Below are 10,861 nucleotides of genomic sequence, written 5' to 3' on the forward strand. Positions count from 1 at the left end.
AGGCGTAGGATGAAGATGGTCTCTCTCAAGAAACCCTGCAGCCAAATAACAAAGAGTCTCTTGTGTCCCTAACATACCCAATACAATGGTAAATTGTATATGTGCACTAGTTCGGCGAAGAGATGGTGATACAAGTGCAATATGGATGGTAGATATAGGTTTTTGTAATCTGAAAATATAAAAACAGCAAGGTAACTAATGATAAAAGTGAGCACAAACGGTATTGCAATGCTAGGAAACAATTCCTAGGGTTCATACTTTCACTAGTGCAAGTTCTCTCAACAATAATAACATAATTAGATCATATAACTATCCCTCAACATGCAACAAAGAGTCACTCCAAAGTCACTAATAGCGGAGAACAAATGAAGAGATTATGGTAGGGTACAAACCACCTCAAAGTTATCCTTTCTGATCGATCTATTCAAGAGTCTGTAGTAAAATAACATGAAGCTATTCTTTCCGTTCGATCTATCATAGAGTTCGTACTAGAATAACACCTTAAGACACAAATCAACCAAAACCCTAATGTCACCTAGATACGCCAATGTCACCTCAAGTATCCGTGGGTATGATTATACGATGTGCATCACACAATCTCAGATTCGTCTATTCAACCAACACAAAGAACTTCAAAGAGTGCCCCAAAGTTTCTACCGGAGAGTCAAGACAAAAACGTGTGCCAACCTGTATGCATAGGTTCATGGGCGGAACCCGCAAGTTGATTACCAAAACATACATCAAGGGAATCAATAGAATAACCCATTGTCACCATGGTTATCCCACGCAAGACATACATCAAGTGTTCTCAAATCCTAAAGACTCAGTCCGATAAGATAACTTCAAAGGGAGAACTCAATCCATTACAAGAGAGTAGAGGGGGAGAAACATCATAAGATCCAACCATAATAGCAAAGCTTGCGATACATCAAGATCGTACCACCTCAAGAACACGAGAGAGAGAGATCAAACACAGAGCTACTGGTACATACCCTCAGCCCCAAGGGTGAACTACTCCCTCCTCGTCATGGAGAGCACCGGGATGATGAAGATGGCCACCGGAGAAGGGTTCCCCCTCCGGCAGGGTGCCGGAACGGGTCTATATTGGTTTTCGATGGCTACGGAGGCTTCTGGCGGCGGAACTCCCAATCTATTCTGCTCCTCGAAGTTTTTAGGGTATATGGGTATATATAGGAGGAAGAAGTACGTTGGTGGATCTCCGGGCTGCCCACGAGGCAGGGGGCGCGCCTAGGCGGGGTGGGCGTGCCCCCCACCCTTGTGGGTAGCCCGAGACTCTCCTGGTCCATCTCCGATACTCCATGGGCTTCTTCTGGTCCAAAAATAAGTTCCGTGAAGTTTCAGGTCAATTGGACTCCGTTTGATTTTCCTTTTCTGCGATACTCTAAAACAAGGAAAAAATAGGAACTGGCACTGGGCTCTAGGTTAATAGGTTAGTCCCAAAAATCATATAAAATAGCATATAAAGCATCCAAGGTTGATAATATAATATCATGGAACAATCAAAAATTATAGATACATTGGAGACGTATCACCGGAAGATATAAATCCCAAGTGACTCAAAGAATAAAGCTATGCTCCCCGGCAACGCCGCTAGAAAATAGTCTTGATAACCCACAAGTATAGGGGATCGCAACAGTTTTCAAGAGTAGAGTATTCAACCCAAATTTATTGATTCGACACAAGGGGAGCCAAAGAATATTCTCAAGTATTAGCAGCTGAGTTGTCAATTGAACCACACCTGGAAACTTAATATCTGCAGCAAAGTATTTAGTAGCAAAGTAATATGATAGTAGTGGTAATGGTAGAAAAAGTAGTGTTTTTGGTATTTTGTAGTGATGATAGAAATAGCAACTAAAAAGTAAATAAGCGGAGAACAATATATGGAAAGCTCGTAGGCAATGGATCGGTGATAGAGAATTATGCCGGATGCGGTTCATCATGTAACAGTCATAACCTAGGGTGACAAAGAACTAGCTCCAATTCATCAATGTAATGTAGGCATGTATTCCGAATATAGTCATACGTGCTTATGGAAAAGAACTTGCATGACATCTTTTGTCCTACCCTCCCGTGGTAGCGGGGTCCTAGCGGAAACTAAGGGATATTAAGGCCTCCTTTTAATAGAGTATCGGACCAAAGCATTAACACATAGTGAATACATGAACTCCTCAAACTATGGCCATCACCGGGAGTGGTCCCGATTATTGTCACTTCGGGGTTGCCGGATCATAACACATAGTAGGTGACTATAGACTTGCAAGATAGGTTCAAGAACTCGCATATATTGATGAAAACATAATAGGTTCAGATCTGAAATCATGGCACTCGGGCCCTAGTGACAAGCATTAAGCATAACAAAGACATACCAACATCAATCTCAGAACATAGTGGATACTAGGGATCAAACCCTAACAAAACTAACTCAATTACATGATAAGTCTCATCCAACCCATCACCATCTAGCAAGCCTACGATGAAATTACTCACGCATGGTGGTGAGCATCATGAAATTGGTGATGGAGGATGGTTGATGATGACGATGGCGACGGATTCCCCTCTTCGAAGCCCCGAACGGACTCCAGATCAGCCCTCCCGAGAGATTTTAGGGCTTGGCGGCGGCTCCGTATCGTAAAACGCGATGAATCCTTCCCCTCCATTTTTCTCCCCGAAAGCAAATATTTAGAGTTGGAGTTGAGGTCGGAGCAGCTCCAGGGGGCCCACGAGGTAGGGGGCGCGCCCCCCACCATCGTGGCTAGGGTGTGGGGCCCCTGGTCTTCATCTTTTGCAAGGATTTTTTATGATTTCCAAAAAGACGTTCCGTGAAGTTTCAGGTCATTCCGAGAACTTTTGTTTCTGCACATAAATAACACCATGGCAATTCTGCTAAAAACAGTGTCAGTCCGGGTTAGTTCCATTCAAATCATGCAATTTAGAGTCCAAAACAAGGGCAAAAGTGTTTGGAAAAGTAGATACGATGGCGACGTATCAGTGCCTTTCAGGGAGAACTCACGCGAGCTGAGGTACCGCGTGGAGTTACATGCCGTTGATTCGCCCTACCACCCGGTGAGTAGTTAACTCCTGATGAGCGCTCATTCCGTTCTCCAGGTGCAGGAATACATGTGCATTGTTTTAGTTCAGAATTGCCGGGTTCAGCAAATAAGAATTTAATCCACCATAAGATAGTACTACCAAGAAATAATAACCAGCCGAATATTAAGGACAGTAAAACCGAGCCACTTCCTAGCCCTCTCAGTGTATTTTAGCATTTATTTATAAGTGCCACAAGGTATTTGATTTCAGTAGTCTTCAAACATATGTATAAGTGATGCTAATTCACCATGTTTCTACCAAGTCATGTGTGTCCAAATGCAATTGTCATTAGAGATCCTGAATCTTAGTCTTTCTCTTACCTGAAGACCTTGTTGTAGAGGTTGCACTACAAAAAAATACACTTCTGTGATGATACGTGTTTGTCACAGTAGATCGCTTTTTTTGTCATGCGTGTACATCCATGACAAATTTATGACAGAATCAAGATAGTCATACATGTGCTGTCGTAGAAGTGTTCCATGACATTACCAAAATTTTCATAATGGAAGTGTCCACTTCCATGACGATAAATCACGTGTCACATAAGTGCTTTCGTCAAGGGTGACCGACACGTGGCATCCACCGTAACGGAACGTCGTTAAGCTATCGGGTCCGGTTTTGGATCTGATAACCCGTTAACAGCCCCGACAAATGGGGATTTTCCACGTGTAAAATCATCATTGGCTGGAGGAAACACGTGTCGGCTCACCGTTGGGACAGATGTCATCCACTCATTGGACCCAAAGCGCCTATGATACGTCAACACGTGGCACGGCCCAACAGAGTCCCATTCCTGTGAAAAGGCCGACCCATTTGACTTGGTCAAAAGGTGGCAGGCCGGCCCACGGCAAGCCTGTTAATGGCCTATTCGCATATAGCCCATTTACAGCCCGCTAACCCAGGCCCGTTTATATCCTATCCGAATTAGGCCCAGTAGCGTCATCTGGGCCGTCCAATATAATTCCAGCCCGTTTTAACTTCCGGCCCATGTATGGCCCATGACGTCTTTTGGCCCATCTGAGGCCCTTAGTAACCCTCGGCTCGTTAACGGCCCGTGGTAAAACTTGCCCGTAATGAATAGTGTATCACTTTATACCCATTAACGGCCCATTATTCTGTTGGGCCGTTTCTAGCTCATGTTATCTTTCGGCCTTCTCAGGGCCCATTTATTCTTGGGCTCATTTCCAGCATTCGGTTACTTACGACCCGTTACTGTCATTTTCTGCTTGTGGGCCAAATTCAGCCCGTGCTTACAGTCGGCCCATTAATACATTGGGCCGTTTTCATAGCGTAATCAAATACGACTGATTAACGACGGCCCATTATGGTCGGCCCATGAACAAACGATTCCAACTCTAGCTCGTTTACGGCCATAAAGCGGTATGTTATTGGCCCATGTTTGGGCAATCGATCATACGGCCCGTAGAAGGCCCATTGATAATACGGCCCGTAGAAGGCCCATTGATGATATAGCCCGTAGAAGGCCCATTGTTTCTATGCCCCGTAGAAGGCCCATTGTTTCTACGACCCGTAGAAGGCCCAGTGTCACTAAAGTAAATATGTAGCCCATGGTTATTGTGGCCTAGTTAAAAAAAGGTTATTGCGGCCACTAGTAAACCGCAGAAAAAGAACAGCACTGACTACAAGCACACAAATAAACAAGACAACAAGGAAATAAATAACAAGCAACTTACGCTAGGCTATCACGGCTATTACACATATTACATCCACTGGGCATCAAAGTTTGCCACTAGTGCAAATATAGGGAACAAAGCAGCATATAAACGCCGCAGCAAAAGAAGTCTAGAACTAAAACCACTTCAGAAGAGCTCAAGAAACAATATTCTGGGTACCCATAATGCTGGCAAGATGCCTAGCAAGCTTATTAACTTTCTCCTGTTTGGCGCTTAAATCCTTCAGCACTTGCTGTTGCACTAGAAAGTATGCATCTGAATTCTGTAGGGACTTCCTCAGTCCTTCGGCTTCCTGTCGCATAACATCTGATCGATGTCTTTCAACTTGAAGTTGAGACTCAAGAAGCCGAACTGATTCAGGCAGCGAGTACGAAGAGCTGGTGCCAGCAGTAGTAGCCAGTAACTCGAACACTACATCAAGACAGGACTTTGGGGTTGTCTCAGTGTCTTCAGTATAGTTTTTATCAGCTTTCTTGGAGAACAACAGGGATGTCTCACTATCTTGAACCTGATCTGCATTACTTCCTTTACCAATTCATAACGGGGTACTCTTCTCCAATATTTTATCCGCGTTCTAAAGGAGAAACAAACAAACACATCACAGGTTTACAATGTAGTATATGAAACTCATTTTGGTAAACCAGTTCAATAGTAAGGTGGACAGGATAACAACATGAAACAAACATATATCTATGTAGTATGGTCGTTGTATGGTTTATATCATTCTAGTTATGTTGCCAAACCAAGATAGATATAGTTCGAATCATATCTATTTAAGACAAAGCAGCATAGACAGAATATAAGTGTGGGAAACTACACAGCAATAACAACACTTGTAATGTGCATGGCATTAGAACATAAATGTTTACTCAATTGAAACTGAAATCAACATAGAGCAAGTTACAACAGCAAACACGTTAAAGAAACAGGTTTAAAACATACCTATTGCGCCATTGGAGTTTCAATTGCATCCTTCAAATTTGAAATTAGTTTGTATGAGTAAATACAGTGATGCAAGAGCAAAGTAGTATGAACCATAGCTACGGAACCTGACATGAGAACAATTCTTCTTCTGCTTTAAGCGTTGACTTGGGGTTCGGAGTGGTGGTCCTCGTGCTTTGGGCACTGCAGTTGACTTACTAACTGCTCGTGTTTGGGTGCTCTATGGTGGAGACGGTGCTGTGTCAATGGGAACTGGGTTACTATCTGCTGGTGTTGGGGTTAGAAGGGGTGTAGGTGGTTCTCTGTCCAACTGGGTAGGGGTACAATCTGTGTGAGTCTGGGTTATGTGTGGTGGGGCTGGTTCTTGGGCAAGTACAACCATGGTTCTATCTCCATCGACAAGTAGAACGATCTTTTCTGAAGACCGTGTTTTTACTCACACGGATACTGCCATCACCCGCTCCAATTGAAATGGATGATAAACAAGAAAAGTAATTGAATGTACAGACATTGTAAGATAGATAGGTGCAATGGATAGTAGGGAAGAAAACAGGGCATGACATAATTCACATTTATGTTGTCTAACCAAACAGAATAGCAGGACATAATTTCAGATATATGATGGCTAATTAAACATGATAGCATGACACAATTTCACATGTATGATGGCTAACTAAACATAATAGAATGACATACTTCAAAATATGATGACTATGTAAACAGGATGACACGATATAATGCTACCTCTTGAGCACTGCGTTGGTTTTCCCCGAAGAGGAAGGGATGATGTAGCAAAGTAGCGTAAGTATTTCCCTCAGTTTTTGAGAACCAAGGTATCAATCCAGTAGGAGGCTACGCGCGAGTCCCTCGTACCTACACAAAACAAATAAATCCTTGCAACCAACACAAATAGGGGTTGTCAATCCCTATAGGGCCACTTACGAGAGTGAGATCTGATAGATATGATAAAGATAATATTTTTGGTATTTTTGTGATAAAGATGCAAAGTAAAATAAAGGCAAAGTAAATAACAAAGGAAATAACTAGGTAGTAGGAGATCAATATGATAAAGATAGACCCGGGGGCCATAGGTTTCACTAGTGGCTTCTCTCGAGAGCATAAGTATTCTACGGTGGGTGAACAAATTACTGTTGAGCAATTGACAGAATTGAGCATAGTTATGAGAATATCTAGGCATGATCATGTACATAGGCATCACGTTCGAAACAAGTAGACCGACTCCTGCCTGCATCTACTACTATTACTCCACTCATTGACCGCTATCCAGCATGCATCTAGAGTATTAAGTTAAAAACAGAGTAACGCCTTAAAAAAGATGACATGATGTAGAGGGATAGACTCATGCAATATGAAGAAAACCCCATCTTGTTATCCTCGATGGCAACAATACAATACGTGCCTTGCTGCCCCTACTATCACTGGGAAAGGACACCGCAAGATTGAACCCAAAGCTAAGAACTTCTCCCATTGCAAAAAAGATCAATCTAGTAGGCCAAACCAAACTGATAATTCGAAGAGACATGCAAAGATAACCAATCATACATAAAAGAATTCAGAGAAGATTCAAATATTGTTCATAGATAGACTTGATCATAAACCCACAATTCATCGGTCTCAACAAACACACCGCAAAAAGAAGATTACATCGAATAGTTCTCCACAAGAGAGGGGGAGAACATTGTATTGAGATCCAAAAAGAGAGAAGAAGCCATCTAGCTAATAACTATGAACCCGTAGGTCTGAGGTAAACTACTCACACTTCATCGGAGATGCTATGGTGTTGATGTAGAAGCCCTCCGTGATCGATGCCCCCTCCGGCGGAGCTCCGGAACAGGCCCCAAGATGGGATCTCGTGGATACAGAAAGTTATGGCAGTGGAATTAGGTTTTTGGCTCTGTATCTAATCGTTTGGGGGTACGTGGATATATATAGGAGGAAGGAGTACGTCGGTGGAGCAACAGGGGGCCCACAAGGGTGAAGGGCGCGCCTGGGGTAGGCAGGCGCGCCCCCTACCTCATGGCCTCATGTTTCTTTTCTTGACGTAGGGTCCAAGTCTCCTGGGTCTTATTCGTTGAGAAAATCACGTTCCTGAAGGTTTCATTCCGTTTGGACTCCGTTTGGTATTCCTTTTCTTCGAAATCCTAAAATAGGCAAAAAACATCAATTCTGGGCTGGGCCTCCAGTTAATAGATTAGTCCCAAAAATAATATAAAAGCGGATAATAAAGCCCAATAATGTCCAAAACAGTAGATAATATAGCATGGAGCAATCAAAAATTATAGATACGTTGGAGACGTATCAAGCATCCCCAAGATTAATTCCTGCTCGTCCTCGAGTAGGTAAATGATAAAAACAGAATTTTTGATGCGGAGTGCTACTTGGCATAATTTTAATGTAATTCTTCTTAATTGTGGTATGAATATTCAGATCCGAAAGATTCAAGACAAAAGTTCATATTGACATAAAAATAATAATACTTCAAGCATACTAACAAAGCAATTATGTCTTCTCAAAATAACATGGCTAAAGAAAGTTATCCCTACAAAATCATATAGTCTGGCTCTATCTTCACCACACAAAATATTTAAATCATGCACAACCCCGATGACAAGCCAAGCAATTGTTTCATACTTTTGACATTCTCAACACTTTTTCAATTTTCACGCAATACATGAGCGTGAGCCATGGACATAGCACTATAGGTGGAATAGAGTGGTGGTTGTGGAGAAGACAAAAAAGGGGAAGATAGTCTCACATCAACTAGGCGTATCAACGGGCTATGGAGATGCCCATCAATAGATATCAATGTGAGTGAGTAGGGATTGCCATGCAACGGATGCACTAGAGCTATAAGTATATGAAAGCTCAAAAAGAAACTAAGTGGGTGTGCATCCAACTTGCTTGCTCATGAAGACCTAGGGCAATTTGAGGAAGCACTACTAGGGAAAGGCTACCAGCAGCGCAGGTTTTGTGCTCACTAGTACCGCGGGTAGGCGCGCTACTAATAAGGCGCTACAGCTATTGCTTAGCAGTAACGCGTGCCTGCACACGCTACTGCTAGGGCAAATAGCTGCAGCGTTTGTTCACTCCCGCGCTACTGCTAATGTAACTACTGGCAGCGTGTTTTCTCGCCATCGCTACTAGTATTCTTTTTTTATTTTTTTATTTTTAGTGTATTTATGCGCCATAGGACAAATATTGGTACAATACCAGTTATGAGGTTTACATCATTATGTCCATAACGGTGTGTCAAATGAAGGTGGATTAGGTTCAAGTGGAGGCAATATGTGGTGCATGTCAAAAGTATACTACTAATCCAAACTTGATCTAGTTTGGACTAGTAGTACTTTCGATGTGCACCACATGTTACCTCCACTTGAATCTAACCCGCCAGCACAAGCTATTTAATCATCATCATAGTCATTACCACCAACAGTATTTATTTAATCACCACTAACACTAGCTAATAATAATCATCATAGTCATTACCACCAACACTAGCTATTTTATCATCATAGTAATAGTGTAGCACGTCATCATCCTCAAACTCATTTCTAGCTAGCTAATCACTCCTGCTGCTCTCTCTTAGGTAAAATAACATAAAACATGTGTAGCTCTCCTCGATCAAGTTGGAGCATGCAGATGAACTTGTCTCCTAATCGTGGGTAGCGCATCTGTTTGCTGCCCCCTAGTACTTCTCTGCGCTCCCCCATCACATATTTGGTCCAGTCTTGCACTATTAAGCATCCGTCGCTAATCTTGAATGCACTAAAGTAATCTGTAGGATATCTTGGTCGTAAGCTAATAATACTCATGGTACCTTTACTCTCGATCCCATAAGGCACAACATTCATTGGGAGTCCCTGTTGAAGAACATCGTATGGTAACATACTTAGCAATGAAGTTTAGCTTCAAAAATAATGTATGGAAAAGATGCACTGAGGACAAATAGTAAAAATCTTACCATCCTTCCTAAATAGATCTGACCGTAGTTCATTACGAACACTATTAGTCGCACGTTTTCAGTACTATTATTTCTAAATGCAGGAAGAAAATTTGTCTTGACAGTATCAAGATCCTCAAGCCATGAAACATAATGACTTAGCTCCTCGCAGTTGAGTTCAGCCTCGGGACAGTAGTAGGTCTTGTCTACCAAGCCCTGGACATGTTTGCTTGCACCGAAATAAGCTGACAATACAAATTAGTTGTCAACTATTTTTGAATAAACAATATCAAAGACATAAATATGGTTGAGAAACTTACATAATGTAATAACTGGAGGTGTCTGCACATCGACCCAGATGTCGGTACTACCTTCAATATCATCTTCCGGACGAATATCAAAGGTGATAACCATATCAGGCTCAAATGCATAAGTCTTGCATAGTGCTCGCCATGTTTTGCATCCAAAATAGGTGTAGTCGTCTGAATTGTATAATTTTGCATGGAAAATATAACCATGCTCGGTCTTCAAGTAAACTTTATTTACCTCCATAGTATGACTAAAACCTATCTTATCCAATACAAAAACTCTTGCATGGCAGGGGATACGCTAGTACAATAGTAAAAAATATATAAGTTGAAGCAAATGAAGCAGATGTCATGCTTAATTACGAAAAAAGACTTGTCGTTGTGACTTACTGTATCCACTTCGAAGTTCTCATCCAGCTTGATGCTGAAGCGTCTATCATCATCTAGGAAGATTCCGTCGCACAGGTCGCGCTCGTCTTCGCAGTATTTGCAAATACCGAAATCCTTTCCGTCATCAGACATTTCCTATGTTCATAGTTAAAACATTAATTGAAAATCGATCGAAGACAACTACCAGGATACTCAACACACAAATCTGGGGCACTCGATATTTCCTACATATTCTGGCACAAGTCATGCCAAAATTCACGGAAAAATTCGGCATGACCTTTGCTAAAATAGGACATATCGAGCGCCTGAAATTTGCCGGAACGGAAATGAATCAACACTCCATCAAAACATAGGCCACTCGGAGGTGTAACCTGCAAACATGACCGGCCACTTGGATATTGAGCAACACAAGATATACATTTCAAAATATCTTATAGGACTCAAATTAGCAT

This window comes from Triticum aestivum, chromosome 5A, assembly GCF_018294505.1.
Source record: "Triticum aestivum cultivar Chinese Spring chromosome 5A, IWGSC CS RefSeq v2.1, whole genome shotgun sequence".
NCBI classification, from domain to species: Eukaryota; Viridiplantae; Streptophyta; class Magnoliopsida; order Poales; family Poaceae; genus Triticum; species Triticum aestivum.